This window comes from Oryctolagus cuniculus, chromosome 10, assembly GCF_964237555.1.
Source record: "Oryctolagus cuniculus chromosome 10, mOryCun1.1, whole genome shotgun sequence".
Taxonomy (NCBI): Eukaryota; Metazoa; Chordata; class Mammalia; order Lagomorpha; family Leporidae; genus Oryctolagus; species Oryctolagus cuniculus.
The window spans coordinates 5492964-5518866 of NC_091441.1; the positions used below are offsets into that span (position 1 = coordinate 5492964).

Below are 25903 nucleotides of genomic sequence, written 5' to 3' on the forward strand. Positions count from 1 at the left end.
GAACTTGTTCCCTGCAAAAAACATGGGAAATCTGGATTGATCTCTCAGTCCTGGCTTCTATTTTGTCCAAACCCAGGTGCTGTGGGTATTTGGGAAGTGAACTTGAAGATGGGAGCTGTCTACCCACCTCTGAATTTGTGTCTCATACTCTCAAATAAATATATAAGTAAATAAATAAATACATTTTCAAGGAGATGAAATTGCTAAGCATTTTGATTTGATCATCCCACACTGAATACATGTATTAGTAATTCTTTTTAAAGTTTGAGATTTTGGAAGAAAAACCAGTCCTTAAGTTACTCTTTTTTATGCCAAGAGGAGAAATGAAGTATGTGTGGTCTTTTGCTTTAACAAGGTTAGATGAAAGTTTTCCTGAAAGATCCAGAACCTTGGTGTCTGCATTGACCACTCTCCCTCTTGAAAAGTGGTAAGGCTCCCTTTAGTACAGTGAAGTAAACCTGGATCAAGCTAACCTTGGCAACTGAATTCCCCTTTCCAGTGATGTCAAAATGACCTGTCACAATGACCAATGAGACATCGCAGAAAATATATTTGACCCTTGGAATTTCAAGAATGATTCTGGAGCATTTTCCTTACTCTAAAAAAAAAGACACAGATGTGCTAATCTTGGGCTGTGCGTTTCGCACAATGATTTGAGCTGTGATTCGGTGCTCTCATCCCACATCTGGGTACCTGGGATTGAGTCCAGCCTCTGATTCTGACCCAGGTTCCAGCTAATGAACCTTGGAGACAGTGAATGATACGTCAAGCACTTGGGCTCCTGCTACCCACGTGGGAGACCCAGCTGGAGTTTCTGGATTCTGGCGTTGGCCTGGCCCAGCCCCAGCTGTTGCAGGCAACGTAAGTGAACCAGCAGATGGAAGCTATCTCTGTCTGTGTGTCTCTCTCTCTCTTTGTCACACAGTCTTTCAAATAAATAAAAATGAATAAATATTTTAGATGGTAATATGCTGTCTTCTGACTTTGAGAGGCTGTATGAGCAGCCAGTCTGTGACTGAAACAAGAAGCCCCAGCTATAGGCGGCACACTGGAATCACAGGGCTGAAGGCTGGAACCATGGCTCCCTTGCTGGGGCCATGAAGCAGAACCGGCTCTGCCAACACGTTCTTCAGTGAGTTGATTGCCCACTGTCTAGGCTTTCATACAGGGAAATAAACCCATTAGGGACCATTGAAGCCCAATAAGAGCCCTTTGGTCAAGAAATCCTTTGGTCAAAGAATCTTTTGTTCAAACAGAACAGGGAAAGGCATGATAAATAAGCTCTGCCCCGGAAACGATGGTGGAATCATCCGCTCCTTTCAGCGCTATTTTTGTCGGCTCATCTATGTGCCTCTCCAATACTTTGCATTAATTTAAAAAGTCTCATTTTTGTGGAAATCAATATAAAACATTTTTGATAGCAGTCAGTGCTTAGGGTTGTTGGGAAGAGACTGCAATCTCATGAAGAGTGAAGAGGAGCTGTGTTCCTTAAGGTCTGAGCTTCTTGTCTGCTACCAATTATTTTTAATGGTACGTCTCTTAGAGATTTTCATCCACTAATTCTCAAATAGGTTGGGTATTGCTTTAGGATGCAGAAAATGTCTAATCAGGAACACTCTCTTTCTGAACATTTTACCCTTTGAAATTGTTTCGTTACCTCAGGCTTTTTAAGACATTTCTTAAAATTTTGGTTGGTGATGGAGATGTAGATAATTTGTGCAACATCCATTCTTGTGAAACCTTCTAACCCCTCCTCCTACGAGTTCCAAGACTGAGAATTTATTCCTCAAAATATCCCAGTGCTGGATAAACGACTTATAGAACAGTATAGGCAGCCTAACTGGTGGGCTGGGCATTTTCATCTTGAAGTCAGTGTGAACAGGATCTATGTACCAGCTCACCTACAGTTTTACTCAATTTAGCCTGCTGTAGCAAAATTCCATGAACTGAGTTGCTTCTAAACAACAGAAATTCATTTCTGAAAGTTGTGGAGGTTGACAAGTTCATGGCCAAAGCACTTTGGCTTCAGCAGCTGGGGAGGTCCCCATCTCATCTTCCATGGACTCTTCTCACTGTGCCCTCCCATGGTGAGAGGGGTGAGGGAGCTTTCTCTCAGCCTTTTTCATAAGAACACTGGTCCCCTTCATGGGGACTGCACATTCATGACCAAATCCTCTCCCAAAGCCCCACACCTCCTACTATGACCACACTGAGGACTGGGTTTCAGCGCAGGCATTTGGGGGCAAACACCTTCCGACCACATCAGCCGCAGACTTTTGGCGTACTTAGCTATTCTAAATCTACTTCATCTGTAATACCGGAATAGAGACAGCATTCAGAATCTGCCTTACAGAGTATATGCATAGACAAAATAAGCAATATTTATAAAATATCAGCTAGGAAACTGACACATAACTTGTAGTTTAACAGAAAACTTAGATATTACTGTATTTTAAACTGAAAAGTTGTTTATACAACCTCTAACCAACACACAATCATACAAATACACACCATATACCTTAAGAAGCTCACCATGCAAATGATTGCAAACACCAGCTGCATTAGCTCAGTGTTTTGGCATGCAGAGTGATATCACCATTCATTTGCAGTAATATTTGCTTTTGGAAAGACTCATTCAAATATTCATATAAACAAGCAAGGGTATTAAAAATTGTGAGAGACCTGCATTGTGGAATGGTAGGTTAAGGCACCACCTGTGACACCATATGGGGACAGTTTGAGTCCTGGCTGCTCACTTCCAATCCAGCTCCCTGCTAATACACCAGGAAAGCAGAGGAGGATGGCCCAGGTACTTGGGCCCCTGCACCCACATGGGAGACATTGATGAAGCTCCTGGCTCCCCAGCCATTGTAGCCATTTGAGGAGTAAACATGTGGATGAAATATTGATTCTCTCTCTCTCTCCCTTTCTCTCTCTCTCTCTCTCTCTCCCCCCTTCTCTCTGTAACTCTGCCTTCCAAATTAATAAGTAAATCCTTTAAAAATTAAAAGGGGATGCAGACCTTTAGATGAGCTTCCATTAGTTTTAACTCTTAAATGATTCTATGCTCAGTCTCCAGGACTTGACATTTAGCACCTAAGTGTTTCCACCTGTTACTGGCTCAAAGACCATCTGTTTCAGGTGACCTGATCAGTATTCTCTGTTCCTATTCCTCCAATTTTCCAAAGGATGCATTGTCTTTTACCTCAATTCTTGGTGAACTTTGTTCAGTTACTTTTTCTTGTTATCAGAGGAGATATATTGAATTTTTAAGTTTCACAAAGTGTACCATACAAATAATATTTTTCAACATTCACATTTATTATATTATTTTCTTCTTTTATATTAACTAAAGAATCCAAAACAATTTAATAATTATTTTGAGACATCATTTTTAGTTCTAAGGAAAAGAAACACCCTGGTGAAAAGGAAAAATGTGGAGAAGCTCACATAATTAATAAGACATAAGAGCAATAAGTGACATTTAGCCACAAAGTCAAATGCTATGTATGCAACACCTTTACAAAATCAAACATCAGAAAATATTTGTTTGGATATCATAGCTTATAACAGTATCCCCACTGTCTTCTCACATCACTGTCAGCATCAGTCAATGTCATGTCAATCATGAGACAGTAATTCAACAACAGATCCTAAATGTGTCCTTATTCTTTGCCTTGATTACTTGACATTTATGGGCCTACATGGGATCAGTAATTAATGCGTCTGTGGTTGGAATAAACCGTAGGTGGGAAACAGAGCAGTGTGGATTGGTCTGTGAGCCCTGGTTTATTGGTAGAGCACACCTGTCCACCAGGATCACTTTTCTGCTGGAAAGCCCTGCTCAGAACTGGTGCAGGAAGACACTTGTTGACTGCCATATTTACTCCAGGAGGCTCAGCTCAGGAAGCACTTTTTAGGCAGGAAAGCTCTGATTTCAACTTACAGAAGGCATTATGAGGATGGTTAGTTTTAAAACAGCGAGGAGTCTCAAATATATCATTAACATATAACATATAACATTACAATGCAAATCGAGGAACAAGGACAGAATGTTGGCATTGAGATTATAAAAGTGTGTAACTAATGGTAATTTGGGTGCCAACAGTATTTTTATGAAATAATTGAGACAAATTCAAGTCTAAAAAGACAAAGTACTATTACTATCTAACATTATAAATACTTATTTTAAGAACAGGGAGATAATTACTTTCCTATATCAATTTTTCACTTCCATACAACTTTTTCTCAAAATCCACTTTCCTTTGTATCTTGCTTTCATGTTCCTAATATTTACTTCAATACATTTCTGTGATACATTGTTGACTGTTATTTATAAACTGCTATGAACGAATAAACATTCTTCTTTTCTAGTATAGTCATTATTTATTCAATATACAATTTAAACTATTGTAATAGAAAATGAATGTAACACATAATGAATGGTTGAGGACAATCAAAAGTTGAGTTAAATTTCTAGAAATTTCAAAGAGTGATGTTAATATTCAATTTAAAATGCAGTTTGGAGCTTTTTTGGGATCCAGTAAAAGAGTATTTTCTGATTATAACACCTTTTCTAATAAGTTCAATTGACTATATCACAGCTTTTAATCATAATTATTTAAAATAAGAGACTAAATTACTTAAATATTTCATTAAACTTTGAAGACTTGTCATTCTGCTTGGTTACTTGTATTGCTTAAATTATCTGTTTCACTGTTTCATTGGAAAATCCAGAAGATGGAAGGAAATAATGAGAAAAGAGCAGGCTGTGTTTGCAGACGTTGACTGATAGTGAAGTCGCCACCACAATGTCAGTGAGCCATTTGGAAAATCAAATTTGAAAAAGTAATAGCTGGCATGGCTGTGGGCTGGTAATTGAACTTTTTGTTTAACATGTACTTAATACCAATGATCCTTTAAACCCACAGCTGTATATCTTGGAAATGCAGAAAAATGAGTCAGCAATATAGGTATGTTGCTGAAGAAATTGAAATATTTAGTCTGACTTTGATTGCAACCTTTTTAATTTTTACAAATATCATACATGTATTTTGTGTTAATTGTTGCTCTATTTTTAATACTTGTCAGTTACAATGAAAATGTTAATGGTAATTTATGAATTTTATGTTGCTAACCCATGTTAAATTAGCTGTCATACCAATTATATAACTAAATTGTAACAGGTCTGTACCCCACTAAGTTTACATTAAGGAGAATAGTTTGAAGGAATTTCTCTCCTAGTTTCCTTAGAATCTAGGATTTACAAATTTCTAGGGATGGGTCTTGGTTGTAATGGGTCTTGAAAGGTAGAACTTGAGCTGTAGCACTCTGAGACCAGAGATGGAGCTGAGTCTTGTTTACAAAGTTACAGTTAATAGACGTGACCCAGCAGTGTGCTGCTTTTGCTGATGGGATTAAAGATGGGCGTCTATTCAGTTCAGTTCAGGGACATAGACTGGTTTAGAAAAGTCTCTGTATTCGCTTTGGTCTCTCCACATCAATGAGGCATGAACATTTTTCTATGAATCCTAAAGCATTCTGCTCACCCTATGACCATTTTCATGGCTTTTGCTTTTGATGGTCTCTGTTCTTCCCTACTCTAGTAAACTTTAATTGCGATGTAACCCAAAAAATTCATTAAAATCCATGAAAATTCACATTGAAAATACAAAATTCTGTGTTTTTGATGGTGTCACAGACTTATGCAACAATCACAACATCCAATTTCAGAATGTCATCATTTTCCTGAAAAAAAAATCCTTAAAAATTAGTTGTCACCCTTTATTTGCCTCCTCTCCCAAATACCTGGACACTGTTAAACTATTTTTCTGTCTCTAGCAGGTTGTCTATCCTGCATCATTCAATATGTGGTCTTCTCAGCTGACTCCATTCACTTGCCATGATGTTTTCAACGCATCCCTGCTTTTTAGCAGGTACTAACACTTCACGCCTTTTCCTTGACTGAGCGACACCTCATGGTACTTTTTGCTCTTATAAATAATTCATAGTTTGGCTGATATGCACATGTACACATAAGATTGTGTAGGACTGTTCCATTGTTGTGAGCTATATACCTCTATGGGGAATTACTGAGTCTTATAATAACACTGTTTCAAGTTTTGGTGGTGCTCGTTTCAACACAATGTTTAATTTGGTCAAACTCTGATATATCACTTATGTATCTGTATTAATTTAAGTTGCTTGTGCTTTTCATGGCGTATGTACCCAAGGTCATGCATTTTTTCCTATGTTTTCTTCTAACACATTTTATAATTTTTACGGTGACTTTAGTTCTGTGATACAGTTTTAATGAATTCTTGCGGACAGTGTAGGATAGGAGTTGAACTTCCTTTTCATCTTTTTAAAAAAATTTTATGGAAATACCATATACATACTAAGACATACACATAAGTGTATGGGTAAATGAGCTTTTTGTCATCTTATCATATTAATAATCAACACCAAAATTAAGAATAAAGCATTACTAGTATCTCAGGAGTTCTCACTTACCCCCCCATTTCTTTCTCTTTTTTTAAGTGTTAAATAAGAATATTATCTCAAAGATGGCTGAATAGTGAGAAGCTTCACTGACCTCAGCCAAAAAAATAAAAAATACCATAAAATCAAATGAAGAATTGCATTTGCAGGGGACTGATTGAGAGAAACCCTAAGTACAGAAGTGACAAAATAGAGCAGAGATTCTGTGGGGGCAGTGAGGAGTGAGTGTAGACTCACTGCCATGGCCGCACTGCCAGCCACACCCTGCATCTAGACACCTGCTCCCAGCTGGCAGCTACCATCTTCCAAGGGCAAGGTAGGAAGAAGTTGCTGTGGTGCCCCTGGAGCTTCACACACCCCACTCTGTGTGGTCTGGGGGACGAGTTAGGAGATTCCCACAGCTTCTTGGGCCTAGAGCAGTAGCAGCCCATAGAAAATCCAGACCCTACCTGCAGAAGTTCCCCCGTCCTTCCTACCACACAGTGCTGCAAGCCCCAGCATCACCTTTCCATGCTGAGTGAGAGCCGGGAAAGTTCCATCTGTGTCTTGCAGAGCTGAGATTGTTAATGTAGCTTTTACAGTCTTTGAGTTAGCTTGCACTCACTTGTGGCATTTGTCGTGCTGTATCTGAATTGCACTGCAACAACAACAGGTGTCTACCATCGTCTCAATACCTGATGCCCAGCCTGAGAGACCTAGGTGATCACTGCACTGTACCATAGCAATTAATACCAATTTCCTAAAACCCATGGAATCTCCCCAGTAGGACCCAGGGAAGAATCTGCTACATTTCACCTTTCCAGACCAGTATCCGCCAAAACAAAAACTCCTATAAAACTTGTAGTCACCATGTAGGACTGAAGATGGGTTTACTTCACAACCTCCAGGCCTAGAACTTGGGATTTTGTTGCTATAAGCCCCAGAACCTAGCAGGACATGGGGCGGGTCCTGCTCACATCATAAATCCAAGAGCCACAACTAGTGGTGTCAAAGTTGCAGCATCTCCCAGGCTTGCCAATGAGACAATGGGAAGCCCCCTTCGTGTCAATCACCATGAAGAATGAGGCCCAGGATATCACGATTCCCAGGGTAGCTGACACTCAACTCTCTGGGGACTGAACACACACATGCTAGGAAGTCCATAGTCACCTCAGCGTCAAACTTGTACCTCTGTGAGTTGCTTCAGACTGTACCACTGTGTTGCTTTTGTAGGCACAGCTGCCATTGATTAAAGCAAAAAGAAATCAATCATAGGCCCCCTAGAACCAAAGCCAAAGCAACAAACATGTGATACCTGGCATTCCATCTAAATGAACAATTTTTTCTAAGAAAATCTACTCTGTCAAGAAGGGATTGTTATATCAGATGCTGACATCAATGCCATCAATGTAGGGATAAAGGAAACATGAAGATCCAAGTAGCATGACATCTCCAAAGGAACACCATGGTTCTCCAGAAACAGGTCTTGTTCTGAAGGAAATCTGTGAAATGACAGGGATAGAATTTTAAATAATGATTATTTAAAAGTTACTCAATTACATGCATCATAATACATACAAACAGCTATAAAAAATGAAGAAAATAGGTGACACTAATGAAATAGACACTAAGAAAATGAAAATCATTAAGAAGAACCAAACAGATATTGTGGAGATGAAAAGCTCAATCCATAAAGAGCAGAACTGACCAAGTGTAGGAAATAATTCCTGATCTTCAGGACAAGACTTGAAATAGCCAAACCAGACAAAAATAAAGAGAAAAGAAAAAAAAAGTATGACAAAAGCCTGCACAAAATATGAGATACCATTAAGTGTCCAGATAGTCATCTAATAGGGATTCCAGAAGAAGAAAAGAGGAAAAAGGCATTGAGAATTTACTAAATGAAGTAATAATTGAAGATTTCCCAAATCTTGAAAAAAATATGGACATCCAGAAACAGGAAGCTCTAAGAATACCAAGCAGAATCAACCAAAATTTATCTCCATATTGTAATCAAATGTCAAAGGTTAAGGATAAGGAGAGAATCCTAAAGACCATAAGAAAAATGCATTAAATTACAAATATTGAAAATTCAGATAGACTAATAGTAGAATTCTCAGCAGAAACACTACAGGCCAAAAGAAAGTGGAGTGATAAACTCAAAGCATAAAAGAAAAAAAAAACAAAACTTCCAACCAAGAATATTGTATCCAGCTAATCTAACTTTAGGCACTAATGGATAAATAAGGTAAATCTAAGATTAACAAAAGTGAGGTAATTCATTACCACCATGCCAGCCTTACAAGATATTATGAAAGGAGTCTTACCTTAGAAGTAAACATCATGGGGCCATCGCCGTGGCACACTAGGTGAACCCTCTGCCTGCAGTGCTGGCATCCCATATGGGTGCCGGTTCTAGTCCCTCTTCTTCCAGTCCAGCTCTCTGCTGTGGCCTGGGATAGCAGTAGAAGACGGCCCAAATACTTGGGCCCCTGACTCCTGGCTTTGGATCAGCGCAGCTCTGGCCATTGCAGCCATTTGGAGAGTGAATCAATGGAAGGAAGACCTTTCTTTCTCTCACTGTCTGTAGCTCTACCTATTAAATAAATAAGTAAAATCTTTAAAAAAATAAGTACACATCATGAAAACACATGACACTACCACATTCAGAGCAGATAAAATCAGTATCTAATCATCAAAGTGACATGTGTCAGTTCTTATTTACCAATACCAACCTTAAATATAGATTGATTAAATTCCCTACTCAAAAGCTTTAGGTTGGCTAAATGAATGAAAAACAACAACAACAGAAAAACAACAAAACTCAACTATTTCCTGGCTACAATAAACTCACTACATAAACTAAAATACAGATAGAGTGTAAGTGAAGGGTTGGAAAAAGATATACCACACAAATGGAAACCAAAAATGAGCAGTAGTTACATAAAATTGACTTTAAAAAACAGTAAAAATGAGAAAGGATATTACATATTGATAAAAGGATTAATTCACCGACTCTGATCATATTTAGACAAGGCCATGGACAAAGTGGAAGTTCTCTCCTCCCTTCAGAGAAAGGTACCTCCTTCTTTGATGACCCATTCTTTCCACTGGGATCTCACTCGCGGAGATCTTTCATTTAGTTTTTTTTTTTTTTTTCCAGAGTGTCTTGGCTTTCCATGCCTGAAATACTCTCATGGGCTTTTCAGCTGGATCCGCATGCCTTAAGGGCTGATTCTGAGGCCAGAGTGCTGTTTAGGACATCTGCCATTCTATGGGTCTGCTGTGTATCTCACTTCCCATGTTGGATCATTCTCTCCCTGTTTGATTCTATCAGCTAGTATTTGCAGACACTATTCTTGTTTATGCGATCCCTTTGGTTCTGTGGGGAGCAACTGGGAGCAACTCAGAATAGACTAAGTTACTGGAATTAAGACTTATTCTATGCATCTGCTCTCCCACAATATGGCGCTGAGAAGGGAGAAACAGCTTCTATACAGCTGCCTCCAGTTCAACCAATAAACTGTAGGACCTGCTCCTGATTGGAGGAGAGCAGCGTACTCGGCGTGTGGGTAGCAGAGTTGGGATTGGTGGAAGAGGACTATAAAGGAGGAGAGAGACAACATGCACCACGAACACCTGAAGAACACCTGTGCAGCCCCCAAGAGAGCCGGCCTGCGGTGTGCCGCTCCCCCGCGGAAGTGGGGAATGTGGCAGGGGGAACCGCCCTTCCACGGAGGTGGAAGGGACGGTAGCCAACCCGGGAAGAACCAGCAGCAAACCCGGGAAGGGCCGAGCAGACCAAAGAACAGTGCAGGGTGCTGTGTCGTTCCTCCACGAAGAGGGGGAGCGACAGGTTCTTAGTCCTATCATTATGATCAATTGTGAACAGAAATTGATCACTGGGACTAGTGAGATGGCATTGGTACATGCCACCTTTATGGGATTGAATTGGAATCCCCTGGTATGTTTCTAACTCTACAGTTTGAGGTAAGTCAGCTTGAGCATGTCGTGAATTACACATCTTTTCCCTCTCTTATGCCATAAACAAGAGTGTCAATTTGTTAAGTCAACAACAGGAGTCATTGTGCACTTACTCCTCATGTAGGATCTTTGGCCTTAGTGAGCTGTACATTGAGATTTAATGCTATAACTTGTACTCAAACAGTATTTTTCACTTTATGTTTCTGTGTGGGAGCAAACTGTTGAAATCTTTACTTAATGTATGCTAAACTGATCTTCTGTATATAAAGAGAATCGAAAATGAATCTTGATGTGAATGGAAGGGGAGAGGGAGTGGGAAAGGGGAGGGTTGCGGGTGGGAGGGACGTTATGGGGGAAAGCCATTGTAATCTATAAGCTGTACTTCGGAAATTTATATTCATTAAATAAAAGTTAAAAAAAGGATTAATTCAGCAAGTAGCTATAACAATCTTAAATACATATGTATCCAATGTAAGATTACGCAGAACTATACAGCAAATACTTTTAGATGTAAAAGGAGAGAGAGAATTCAACACAATCATGGTCAAGGATCTCGACACTCCACTGTCATCAATTGGCAGATCACCCAGATAATTTTCATGTTATTAAGCAAGTGGACCTAAAAGACATTTACAGAATATTTTACGCCAAAGCTACAGAATAAACATTCTCCTCATCAGGACATGGAACATTTTCTAGGCTATAAATCAAATCTCCATAAAATTAAAACGTTGAAGTGATGTCATGTATCTTCTCAAACCACAAAGGAATAAAACTGGAAATCAAAAACAAGAAGACATGAACATCTTCAAATATATGGAAATCAAACAAGATAATACTCAAGAAACAATGTCATTGAAGAAATTATAAAGGAAATCGAAATTCTTCTTGAAATAAAGGAAAATGTAAGCTTGATGTATCAAAACATATGGAGTAGAACAAAAGCCATATTAAGGCAAGTTTACCACGTCAAATGTTCATGTTAAAAAGAAATATCTCAAATATATGATCTAATAAGGAATCAGGAAGCCTTAGAAAAAACAAGGACAAACCAAACTCCAAGTTAGCAGGATGCAAGGAATAAGAATAAGAGCAGAAATAAATGAAATTGAAATGAAAAAATACAAAAGATCAACACAGCAAAAAAAATTTTTAAAAGATAAGCAAAATGGATAAAACTTCAACTAGACTAAAAAGAAAAAAGACAGAAAACTCAAATAGGTAAAATAAGAGATGATAAAGGAGACAAAAAAACTAATACCAATAGAATACTAAAGATAAGAAGAAGTTACTATAAATAAATATAAGCTAACAAATTGAAAAATCTCAAAGAAATGGCTAAATTCCTTGATACACATACAACCTGCCAAGATTAAATCAAGAAGATATACAAAATCTAAACAGACCTACAATAAGTAATGTGAATGAAGCAATAATTAAAACTCTGCCAACAAGGAAAAGTCCAGGACCTGATGGCTTTGCTGTTGAATTCTGAAAACTCATTTAAACAGGAACTACTTCCTATACTTCTACACTATTCCAAAACATTGAACAGGATGGAACACTGTTCAAATTCTTTTATGATGCCAGCATCATTCTGATTCTAAAACTGGACAAAGACAGAAAATTACAGACGTATATCCTTAAAAAATGAATTCAAAAATTTACAACAAAAATCTAGCAGGCAAAATCCAAAGCCACATCAAAATCAAGTGGGATTTATGCCAGAGATGCAAAGATGGCTCAAAATTTGCAAATCAATAAATGTTATAAACTACATCAGCAGAACAAAGAACTAAAAACATATAGTCATCTCAATAAATGTGGAGAAAGCATCTATTAAGATTCAATGCCCTTTCCTGACACCAAATAACAACAACAACAAAAACCCATACACAAATTAGGTTTCTACAATTAGGAAGGCTACATATGAAAAACGAACAGCCAACATCACACCGAGTATGGGAAAGCAGAAAGCATGGAACAAGATGCAGATGTCCACTTTCGCCGTTAATATTCATTACAGCACTAGAAGTATTAGACTAATTAGACCAATTAGCAAAGACAAATAAACAAAGGGCATCATAATTAGAAAGAATCAAAATATCTATGTTTTCAGATAAGATGAGATGATGTTGTATGTGGAAAACTAAACCCTCTACCAAAAAGCTGTTACAAATTCAGTAAAGACCCAAATTAATAAATTAATAAAATCAGAGATGAAAAGGAGATATTGCAACTGATATGAAAGGAATACAAAGAATCATTAAGAATTAATGCAAACAGCTTGTACCAAGAAATTGGAAAATCTAGAAGAAATGGGTAGATTTCTGGCCACATAAAATTTACCAAAATTTAGGCACAAAGATATAGAAAACCTAACTAGTCTAATAACCAAGACTGAGACTGAATCAGTAGTAGAGTCCCCAACAAAGAAAAGCCCAGGACCAAAAGGCTTTTCTGCTGAACACCGCTAAACTTTTAAGGAAGAACTAATCCTGCTTCCTCTTAAACTATCATACAAATATGAAAAAGAAAAGAAACATTTAGAAAAAATAAAAAATAACAGCAATACTCCTCAAAAAATCAAATACATTGTTTCCTATAAAAGGAAACCAAGAAAGAAATGGAGGAAACACTTCCAACTCATTCTATGAAACTTCATCCTTTTCTATGTTCCATTTATTGAACAATTTTTCTTTTATCAAGGAATTGCTCTGGTGTGTATAAAAAAAACAATTGTCTATAAATACAAGGGTCTAATTCTTCAATCAGTTCTATACCATTGGCCCATAAACTCTCTTTGAGTTAGCACCAGAACCTGTTGATTACCTTTGATGGAGTTTGCAAATAGTGTACTACATACATAATTCCTTCAACACTATAAAATTGTTTTCACTACTGTGAGTCTCATATTTTCATATGAATTGAAAGATTACTTAATCCAGGGCAGGCATTGTGGCACAGCCTGTAAAGACACCACGTGCAATGCCAGCATCCCATGTGGGTGCCAGTTAGTATCCTGGCTGTTCCACGTCTGAGCCAGTTCCCTACGAATAGCCTTGGAGAAGCAGTGGAGGATGACCCAAGTGTCTGGGACCCTGCTGCTCTCATGGGAGGCCTGGTAGAAACTCCTGGCTCATGGCTTCGGCCTGGCCCAGCCTTGGCCATTGTAGCCATCTGGGGATGAACCAGGAGATGGAAAATCTCTCTCTGTCTCTCCCTCTCTGTCTGTAACTCTGACTTTCAAATAAAAACAAATAAATCTTTAAAAAAAAAACTTAAGTCAATTTCTGCAACAAAGATTGGCTGGAATTTTGATAGTAGCCTGTGTGCTTATGCAAATAAGTTTAATGAGTATTATTTTTTCCTCAAAACATGATCACATTTTGTAGTCTTGAGTTTCTTACAACAAACAAACAGCCCTCAATTCTGGCTACAAAAATGATCACCAGTAAAATTCAGGAAAAAATATGCAAAGGGGAATAATATTGTCTTTAAACAAAGGAGGGAAATATTGTCTGAACATACCAAGAACCGCCAATAACAGAATCTCCAGAGATTTCAAAACTCAACATTCTGGACAACACACTCAGCTGCTTGGGTCAAAACAAATTCAGTGAAATCAGCAGTGAATTCATAGTTTTCCTGATTCTACAATGAAATGATTGCGCATGTAATATTTATTAAATTAATTAATATTCAGCTATTTCATCAGAAGATAAACTTTGCCAGGGACAGGCATTTGGCATAGAAGTTAAGATGTCACTTGGGATATCTACATCCCATATGAAAGGGTCTGGATTTGAGTGCTGAATCCAGATCTAGGAATAAAAATTTTTATTTTGTGATCAAATATATAATTAGAATACAATTACAATTTAAAATGCTCATGTGACATGAGGGAGTCAATAAGTACTGTCTATTTCACCATGAAAAGAAAATAGGTCTCTTCCAACTCGCTTTATTCTGTTAGTTAAAGAAAACATAAAGGAAATTGAAAACTAAAATAACATGTATTTTAGTGGAAACAAAACTGGAACTTTACTTAGGAATAAGAATGAATTTGTTTCAGTATGAAAGCAGCTTCTTATTCTAACACTCGACGTTTGTGTGTGTGTGTGTGTGTGTAATCATAGCACAAGGCAGAAGAGCAGATTTAAATCTGTGAAATCATCATAACGGATGTAAAAATTTTCAGTAAAGTTCCCATGAAGCAGCTAATGTAGACCAGCGTGGTTTTCTGGTGCTCCTCCCAGAAAGTAGTAGGAACAAAGTGTATCCTATGGATACCTAAGCAAATCAACATGTGCTATGGAATTATTTGATAGAAACCAATTAAATTTTTATAAATTTACTGCCAAAGTATTCATTTCAGTTTTAGAATAGTTCATGTGAAGTCATTTTTTAGACAATAATTAAATACCAAGCCTAATTGCCTATTAATGCCATATTTTGCTCACAATAATAAAACCAAATTACCCGTATTTAGACCTATAGGGAGATTCTTCTGAATTTACTATTGTTATTCAAAAGCGGTTTTAATAAATTCCTTCAGGACAAAGACTTGCTTTATAGCTAATACTGAATAAACATATGGTGGATGATTAGTGATCATACAAATGCACATCATTATATAGAAGCATACTGGGGTTGTATCCCCCATCCCAAACCGTGAAATCAGATACTAACAAACGAAAAAGCTATGATCATGAATATTTGTACAATCCATTCCTATTTTTATATACCATAATATTTGTCAACTCTTTTAGAACTTCCTTTATGTAAATCTTAAGAAGTAATTGGTAAAGAAAGCAAGAATTTTCTTAGGCCTGGGGAAAAGTGGTGACTGGAGAACTGGGGTTCTGGAACTCTGTAGAGGAGTCGAATACGTTTACGGTATGTAACAGCTGTTTGTCTTTGGGCCAGGTAATTGGCCTCGCTGAGCCTCAGGGTCCTTACTTCACAACTTGACTAGCATTAATAATACTCAAAGTTGTCACCAGAATTAAACGAGATAGTTTAGGTAAATCACTCAGCATTGTTGCTGGCACAAATATTCAGCCAAGCTCATATATTAATCTTAGGGATATTGTTCTCATTCCTCACAGCACTTACTTTGGCAAAGATTTTGCCACAATGAAAGATGTACTTTGCCTCAGAGGAGAAGTGTAAATTTCACTGGTTGTGAACACTGGCTTAACAAGCCACAAGAGCTGAATAACAGTTTTCAAATACGCTATGTTGAAAATGTGTTTTTCTTTCCTCTCGTGTCACACCATTGTGAAATTTTGCAAATTTGATTTGTTACTGCCTATTTATCCATCTGGCATTTATTTTTCTCACCCTCATTTTGTCAAAATGAATGGTCATATTAAACTATGCTCCCAGGATTGCGCTTGTGAATGTCTGACTTACATGAGTAAAACTAATGATTTTGATTCCATATTGATTTGATAATAAAACCGTACACAAACTCTAACATTATTATGAATAGCTGCTTTTGGAGAATGAATGCAATGTTATTTCATAATTATGTAAGCAAAAAAATCACATGCAAACATTTTAATAATGCAAACTAAAATTAAAGCTGTATAGTGTAGCTGTGGTGAGTAACAACCCTGTGAGCATATTGGCCCACATAAAAATCCCCGTTGCTCTGTATTCCCCTCACCGGGTGTCTGCAGAACTATGTGTTTTGCTGGAGTACTAAATTATAAAATAAAGAACCCTACTTCAGTTACTCAGAGGCAAGAGACTTGACATGTTGATTAAATGATTATGATGCCTTTCACCTGTCAAAAGCCTTTATATCACAAAAAGTATCAATTCTCCCATTTCTTTTTCACAATTTTTTGAGGTGTGTAGAAATGTGCACGCTGTTTCCTTTTCACAAGAAATGAAACAATGGTCTGAAAGAATAGAAATCAGAAAGGTGGCATTGAGGCAGAGGATAAAGCTGCCACCTGTGAGGCTGGCATCCAATATGGAAGCCGGTTCAAGTCCCAGCTGCTCCACTTCAGATCCAGCCCCCTGCTAATGCACCTGGGAAAGCAGCAGAAGATGGCACAAGTGCTGGGGCCCTGCATCCACATGGGAAACCCAGAAGAAGCTCCTGGCTCCTGACTGTTCTGTGGCCTACCCCTGGCTGTTGTAGCCATTTAAGAACTGAATCAGACCCAACACTATATTAATCTATGTTTAGTTGCATATGCATCACTGTGATCAGAACTTTGCAGCAACAGCAAGACCAAAATGAAAAATCTACAGTAAATTTACATACTAAGGGCAAAACAATAATAACTGCTCACTAGGTAATATCAAGACTTCACAGATTGAGGCCGGCACCGTGGCTCACTTGGTTAATCCTCCGCCTCCAGTGCTGGCATCCCATATGGGCGCCGGGTTCTGGTCCTGGTGGCTCCTCTTCCAGGCCAGCTCTCTGCTGTGGCCCGGGAAGGCAGTGGAGGATGGCCCAGGTCCTTGGGCCCTGCACTCACATGGGAGACCAGGAGGAAGTACCTGGCTCCTGGCTTAGGATCGGCGTAGCTCCAGCAATAGTGACCATTTGTGGGGTGAACCAATAGAAGGAAGACCTTTCTCTCTGTCTCTCTCTCTCACTGTCTAACTCTGCCTGTTCCAAAAAAAAAAAAAAAAGACTTCACAGATTAATATACCCTCTTATTACAGAGCGTTAATTTCTAACTTCATGGTGATTGCATTTCTATCTCGATCCCTAATTGTTCCCCTGAAATCCACATCTGGAGATACAGAGAGAAGTCAGATCTCTTACCTGTGTATCCACAGGTATCTGGTCTCAGCCTTTGCAAGCTGACATTATTTGTGTATCCTCTCATTCACAGCCTGAGCTAGCTCTCTTGAATTCACTCTGATGTTAGGACCTCGGCACCTCTGCTTCTTGTCAGAAACTTTGGAACCATCCTGGACAACTCCCACAGTGCACGTTCACACTCACAGTTACTCCCAGGCACAGCAAGGTCTACCTGAAGGCATGCTGAGATCTCCTGTTTCCTCTTTGTGGCACTTACCCGACCCTCATCACTGGGTTAGCAAAAGCCTCTTGTGTGGTTTCCACAACTGTGATTGACAACTTTGAAGACTCATGAGCTGCAAATGCTCAAGGTACAATGAGAAAACAACAAAAGATGATATTTTGATGTTAGTGTTTAAGCAAACTGGATTGATTGACAGGTGGCAAATGTAAAGGTTGATGCTGTGGGTTGCTGTATCACCAAGCCTGTCTAGATTCCAAGTTTGCTTGGTGTCATGAGTGTAGGGCACAGGTTGGGAAAGCACAGAAACACATGAATCGGATTGGACATTTGGTCATTTAAAGATAACTTGAGTTACCTCAACCCTGCAAGTGCTACTGAAGTTTATTTAATGCTAAAATGACTCAAAACTGATCGAGAAGTTTCTAGATTATCTCAGCCGCCCCTCAGCCGTCTCAGGGTTGTCAGTCCTGAGTTTGTATATGAGATCCCTGCCATGCGGCAAGCTGTCATTGGGAATCAGATGTTTGGGCTGATGTCTGGTCCTATCTGCAGCTATGTCCAGTGGACATGTCTTCTACACATTTAACTGGGAACTTCTCAGTTTCCAGTCCCTGCTGGGTTTCATCACAGCTGCATCTGTGTCCTCAGATTCCCGACACACATCTGAGTGCTTTCCGGTGCAGCCTCTTACTCAAGAGTGCCTCCGAGGGAGCTTTGGACCGAGGTGTTGGGTAAAGTGAGCCTTCCGTTGTAGAAATCCTATGAGCCTCTCCTACGTAGAAGTCTCCAGAGTTTCAGGATTATTTCTAGAACTTCCACATATCTGCTCTCCAAAGATGAATGATCACTATGCACAGAAATTGCATTTGCTTCCCACACCCCCATTTGTGCCAGTTGTACTCATTAACTTTAATTATTATATGTCATGATAAAATGTAAATGCAAAATGTTTCTATCAAATCTACATTAAATGGTCTAGAAAAAACTGTAATTTTGCTATTAAATTCAACATCAAGAATACAATAAACTAAAGAGTATAGAGATCTTTTGAGGTCCTTTGTGCAGGCTATGGTGACACTGAATGGGTCATTTTACTACTGCTGTTGGATTCAGGAAAGTACAAAAACTCTGTTGGTTATTCTCAGGACCAATAGCTGAGGTGGGCCAGGTAGGTGATGCACACACATGTCTCTCTGTCTCTTCTACTTATTCAAGCTCCTTGGGTATTAAGTTCCTGGACATACTCCAACTTTCCATCTGCAACTTTTTCTGTGGACTGGGCAGGGCAGAAGGATGCTTCTCATGGATCCACCACATTGAAGTTGATGGGTGACAAATTTTCCTGGGTAGGACCAACTGTGAATACTTGGAGCTTTGCAGACCTGTAGTCTCTGGTGCACATACTCATTACTGTGTTTGTAATGTGAAGGCAGACCAAGTTTCAATAACATCTTTTTCACGAAAACAGCCTGCAGGCTTTGTTTGACCCTTGGGCTATAGTTTGCTCATTTGCAGACCACTGGTGGGGTTTGATTTTAAATTTTACTTGATTTATTTTTATTTGGTATGCAGAGAGCCAGAGAGAGGTAAAGAGACAGAATTTCGAGCCACTAGTTCTCTCTCCCAAAGCCCACAACTGCCACGACTGGGTCAGGCCAGGTACTGGAGCTGGGAACTCAATCCAAGACTGTCACATGAGTGGCAAGACCTGACTACCGAACTCATCGCCTGCTGTTCCTTAGCAGGAAGACGGATTTAGGAGTGGAGTTAGCTTTCAAATCCAGGCTCTCTGATGTGGGAAGCTGGCATCCCAAGCAGCATCCTAAGTGGCTGGCCAAAGCCTTAGCCCAGGCTTTGATCTTAACTCTCTGAGAGAAAACGGTGCTCACATATGCCACATGTTCTTTGTGCCTTCTACCTAGGGCTTTGCCTAGTAGGGTAAAAACAAACAACTAAGAACTAAGGTGTGCACACTGCTATTCCCCATCCTGCCCTGACAACCTTCTCTGAGTTTGCCATGCACACTGCAGAGTGTGGTGACAAAGGAGAAAGAACCCCAATCATACACGGTAAGACCCAGGGGAACATCCATCAAAGGCTTCCCCAAGGCATCACGTTCATCTGCACACTCTTTTCCCTGCACAGTTAGTCTTTTAAAAATCTTCTTTATGTGATAAACTCCACTTTGCATTTAGGCCACTCTGGTATTTTGTATTTTTGGCCACTCTCCCAGCCCTTGAGGAAAACACTTGGAGTCAATCTCATCCTTTTGATGCAGTGCTGAGTAATGAAGTGTTTCCATGTCTAGGAAGAGCCAAGCTACATAATTAAATCCTTTCCAGATTGTATCCAATAGCTTGACGCACAATGCTGGTGACAACTTTGTGCAGTTTTCTAGCTGATGTTTTACAAATTGTTCCTTACAACACATATCATTCATGCAAAATCTATCCAAAATCTAATATCAAAGTTTTTTTTTTTTTGCTTTCATTTTGATTTTGCTTTGTTTGTAATTATTTGAAAGTCAGAGCTTACAGAGAGATAGGATGAGACAGAGAGATCTTCTGTCCCACTGGCTTACTCCCCAGATGGACTCAAGGCTAGGGCGGAACCAAACTGAAACCAGGAGCTTCTTCCAGCTCTCCTATACAGGCACGTGGTTTGCAGGAGCACAAACACTGGGGCCATAGACAGGTGCTTTCCCCAGGCTGAAAAGAGGGAGCTGTATAGGAAGCAGAGAAGTCGTTACACTAACTGGTTCCCATATGGGATGTGGCATGGCAAGAGGTAGCTTTACCAGGTATGCTACAATGTTAGCCCCTCTCATATTGTTTTTAGAAACCATATAGAAACCATAACGTTTCTCTCCTGATCATTTAGTCAGTCTGTGGAATAAACAGAAAGCTGTGTTTACCTAGATTATAGACTAATTGTTTCTAACAATTACAACCTTAGTTTATATAAAGAGAAGTAAGAAACCCAGGAGTATGGTGAAATAATTGCAGTACTCTAAAAGAAATTGGCTCATAGAGGTTTTATCTTCTGTAGCTTAGGTGCTTTAAAGCATGAGCAAAAGACACAATAAGCAGGCTTTCTATTTAATGAGTAAGAACTGTTGTATGTATATTTGTAATTGAAAAACATTTTAAATGTTCAAGATATGAAAATTCAAAACATCTTAGAATGTTGGCCTTGAGCATGATTGTGTTTACAATCCTGTACATACTCTAAAAAGTAATGCAACTGGGACTCAGATGAATTCCCAGACTATGAATTTTAGGAGATGGAAAAGAAAATGTACTTTGCACTTGTGGACATTTCATATGCAAACAGAAAGTGTGGTTGATGTGCCATTAAAATATCCCGGGTTTGGGACTGCGGACTGCAAAATCCATTCCCTCTCCCTCCAGTCAATGGAGTTGCAAGGATACACTATTTCCAGTTGTAAATGCAATCAGAAGAGCATTGTTTTTAACTGCAATAACACTAAGAATGCAGTTTTCCAACTTGAAGAAATTGATAATGCCTCCCCCAGATAAAATAACCATTGATATGTGAAATGTTTCAGTACCTCTAGTACCATGTTCCCTTTGCAAGCACACTAATAATTCTCTGGTTGTCGTTCTACTTAAATGACTATAATTGTTATCTACTGGAAAAATAGGTGGTTGCTAGGAAAATAGACGAATTGTGTGAAGTTTTATTTTACGCAATTTTCTCAAATGTTTGTTTTGCTCATTGTGATGTTCTCCCAAAACCAAAGATTTCATGATGCTGAATCTTTTTTGTGCTCCAAGAATTTTTTACTTTGCAGATTCATTTTATAAATCTGAGTTTAAACAAAATAATTTGTAAGTCATCAAGTTAGAGTAAAGTCTGTATTTTGACTGTACTGTGACAGCCCAACCAATATGCATTATGAGATTTTGATAAAAGCAGATACCCTTCTATTGGAAATCTGCAAACATCACTTTGTTGTCAATATTCTCCACATGGAAAGTTGTAGTGATGGCTTCTTTCTTGCTCATTGATAGTTTTTGGGTCAATAGATTGTTGCTTCTTTCATTGGCTTGCTGTATTCTGGTCATTTGTTAGAGTAATTTTAAAAAAATAAAATGTATTGATATGGGTACCATAATTCACAAAATACTATTTTCTGTAACCATTTTAACAAATAAAATTCAATAATTTCCACAAAATGTTATTACACATTTATCACCAGAATTTTAAAATTCTATTGATTGTGATCAAAATTTGAATTGATGTGGCAATCATTAAGTTATCAAATTGCAGTCGTTAGAATTTGAACTATATCCCATTTATTTTAATAACATGTTTTTTTCTTTTTTTTTTTGACAGGCAGAGTAGACAGTTTTAATGTATTTTCCCCTTATTTTTTCAGTTTTCTTCAATGCAGAACTTATATCACAACTAAACTTAAATATTGTAATTTTAATAAAATCTCAAATTTATTCACTAAAGTGTGAATTCTCAAACCAAATTCATTGCACACCTTACTGAACTACTTGTCAATCATTGATAAGTCTGTTGTATCCTTTCTTCCTTTCTGACACTGATTTTCAATATTTCCAATGAAATAAATTGAGGAGCAGACTCTGTTATGCCAGGACTTTGAGTAAACCATTCATATATGAGTGACACCTGCGATACTGAAAAAAAACAAGACTGAATGACTTTCAAGAACTAACAAAATAAAAAGAAAAATCAATGTTTATAGCTCGAGATCTTTTTTTTTCTTTTTTTCTTTTTTTCTTTTTTTAACTGTTATTTAGTAAATATAAATTTCCAAAGTACAGTTTATGGATTACAATGGCTTCCCCCCCCATAACTTCCCTCCCACTCGAACCCTTCCCAACTCCCACTCCCTCTCCCCTTCCATTCACATCAAGATTCATTTTCAATTATCTTTATATACAGAAGATCAATTCAGTATATATTAAGTAAAGATTTCATCAGTTTGCACCCACCCAGAAACACAAAGTGTAAAATACTGTTTCAGTACTAGTTATAGCATTACTTCACATTGGACAACATATTAAGGACAGATCCCACATGAGGAGTAAGTACACAGTGACTCCTCTTGTTGACTTAACATTTTGACACTCTTGTTTATGGCGGCAGTAATCACCCTAGGCTCTAGTCATGAGTTGCCAAGGCTATGGAGGCCTTTTGAGTTTGCCAACTTCGATTTTATTCCGACAGGGTCATAGTCAAAGTGGAAGGTCACTCCTCCCTTCAGAGAATGGTACCTTCTTCTTTGATGGCCCCATTCTTTCCACTGGGGTCTCACTCACAGAGATCTTTCATTTAGGTATTTTTTTTTTTTCACCAGAGTGTCTTGGCTTTCCCTGCTTAAAATACTCTCATGGGCTCTTCAGCCATATCCAAATGCCTTAAGGGCTGATTCTGAGACCAGAGTGCTGTTTAGGACATCTGCCATTCTATGATTCTGCTGTGTATCCTGCTTCCCATGTTGGATCGTTCTCTCCCTTTTTGATTCTATCAGTTAGTATTAGCAGACACTAGTCTTGTTTGTGTGATCCCTTTGACTCTTAGACCTATCAGTGTCATCAATTGTGAACTGAAATTGACCACTTACACTAGTGAGATGGCATTGGTACATGCCACCTGTATGGGATTGTATTGGAATCCCCTGGCACGTTTATAACTCCACCATTGGGGCAAGTCAGCTTGAGCATGTCCCAAATTGTACATCTCCTCCCTCTCTTATTCCCACTCTTATATTTAACAGGGATCACTTTTCAGTTAAATTTAAGCAACTAAGAAAATTGTGTGTTAATTACAGAGTTCAACCAATAGTACTAGAACAAAAAAAAAAATAAAATGAATAAAGTATTACACTGTACATCAACAGTCAGGACAAGGGCTGATCAAGTCACTGTTTCTCATATGTCCATTTCACTTCAACAGGTTTCCCCTTTGGTGCTCAGTTAGTTGTCGCCGATCAGGGAGAACATATGATATTTGTCCCTTTGGGACTGGCTTAATTCACTCAGCATGATGTGTTCCAGATTTCTCCATTCTGTTGCAAATGACTGGATTTCATTGTTTTTTACTGCTGTATGGTATTCTATAGAGTACATGTCCCATAATTTCTTTATCCAGTCTACTGTTGATGGGCATTTGGGTTGGTTTCAGGTCTTAGCTATTGTGAATTGAGCTGCAATAAACATTAAGGTGCAGACCGCTTTTTTGTTTGCCAATTTAATTTCCTTTGGGTAAATTCCAAGGAGTGGGATGGCTGGGTTGTATGGTAGGGTTATCTTCAGGTTTCTGAGGAATTTCCAGACTGAATTCCATAGTGGCTTTACCATATTGCATTCCCACCAACAGTGGGTTAATGTCCCTTTTTGCCCACATCCTCGCCAGCATCTGTTGTTGGTAGATTTCTGTATGTGAGACATTCTAACCTGGGTGAGGTGAAACCTCATTGTGGTATTGATGTGTATTTCCCTGATTGCTAGTGATCTTGAACATTTTGTCATGTGCCTGTTGGCCATTTGGATTTGCTCTTTCGAAAAATGTCTATTGTGGTCCTTGGCCCATCTCTTAAGTGGGTTGTTTGTTTTGATGTTGTGGAGTTTCTTGATCCCTTTGTAGATTCTGGTTATCAACCCTTTATCTGTTGCATAGTTTGCAAATGTTTTTTTCCCATTCTGTTGGTTGCCTCTTCACATTGCTGACTGTCCCTTTCCTGTACAGAAACTTCTCCATTTGATGCAATCTCAAATGTTAATTTTGGCTTTGACTGCCTGTTCTTCCGGGGTCTTTTCCAAGAAGTCTTTGCCGGTACCTATATCTTGCAGGGATTCTCCAATGTTCTCTAATAATTTGATGATGTCAGTCCATAGATTTATATCTTTAATCCATGTTGAGTTGATTTGTGTGTAAGGTGAAAGGTAGGGGTCTTGCTTCATGATTCTTCATGTGGAAATACAGTTTTCCCAGCACCATTTATTTAAACTGTCCTTACTCCAGGGATTGGTTTTGGATCCTTGATCAAATATGAGTTGGCTGTAGATGTTTGGATTGATTTCTGGTGTTTCAATTCTGTTCTACTGGTCTATCCATCTGTTTCTGTACCAGTACCATGCTGTTTTGATTACAACTGACCTGTAGTATGTCCTGAAATCTGGTATTGTGATGCCTCCAGCTTTGTTTTTGTTGTACAAGATTGCTTTAGCTATTTGAGGTCTCCTGTGTCTCCATATGAATTTCACCATCATTTTTTCCATGTCTGAGATGAATGCTTTGGTATTTTTATTGGTATTGCATTGAATCTATAAATGGATTTTGGGAGAATGGACATTTTGATGATATTGATTCTTCCAATCCATGAGCATGGAAGATTTTTCCATTTCTTGGTATCCTCTTCTATTTCTTTCTTTAAGGTTTTGTAATTTTCATCGTAGAGATCTTTAACCTCCTTAGTTAAGTTTATTCCAAGATATTTGATTGTTTTTGTAGTTATTGGAAAGTGATTGATCTTAGAAGTTCTTTCTCAGCCATGGTATTGCCTGTGTATACAAAGGCTGTTGATTTTTGTGCATTGATTTTATATCCTGCTACTTCGCCAAAATCTTCTATAAGTTCCAATAGTCTCTTAGTAGAGTTCTTTGGGTCCCTAAATAAAGAATCATATCATCTGCAAAGAGGGATAGTTTGAGTCCTTCCTTCCCAATTTGTATCCCTTTAATTTCTTTTTCTTGCCTAATAACTCTGGCTAAGACTTCCAGAACTATGTTGAACAGCAGTGGTGAGAGTGGGCATCCCTGTCTGGTACCAGATCTCAGTGGAAATGTTTCCAACTTTTCCCCATTCAATAGGATGTTGGCTGTGGGATTTCCATAAATTGCTTTGACTGTATTGAGGAATGTTCCTTCCAAACCCAGTTTGCTAAGAGTTTTCATCATGAAAGGGTGTTGTATTTTATCAAATGCTTTCTCTGCATCTATTGAGATAATCATATGGTTTTTCTTCTGCAGTCTTTTAATGTGGTGAATCACATTGATTGATTTGCGAATGTTGAACCATGCCTGCATACCAGGGATAAATGCCATTTGGTCTGGGTGGATGATCTTTCTGATGTGTTGTTGCATTCTATTGGCCCGAATTTTATTGAGGATTTTTGCAACTATGTTCATCAGGGATATTGGTCTGTAATTCTCTTTCAATGCTGCATCTTTTTTCTGGTTAGGAATTAAGGCGATGCTGGCTTCATTTAAAGAATTTGGTTACAACTGCCCTGTAGTATGTCCTGAAATCTGGTATTGTGATGCCTCCGGCTTTGTTTTTGTTGTACAAGATTGCTTTAGCTATTCGAGGTCTCTTGTGCCCCATATAAATTTCAGCACCATTTTTTACAGATCTGAGAAGAAGGT

General features: G+C 38.4%; 1 long non-coding RNA gene across 1 annotated transcript in view; it reads left to right on the plus strand.

The window, feature by feature from the left end:
• The first annotated feature begins 5208 nt into the window (after nt 1–5208).
• Nucleotides 5209–25903, plus strand: part of LOC138844156 (uncharacterized) — a 39693-nt gene continuing 18998 nt past the window's right edge. Inside the window, exon 1 of the long non-coding RNA XR_011379694.1 lies at nt 5209–5981. This is a non-coding gene — a long non-coding RNA (uncharacterized lncRNA). The remainder of the gene's footprint in view (nt 5982–25903) is intronic.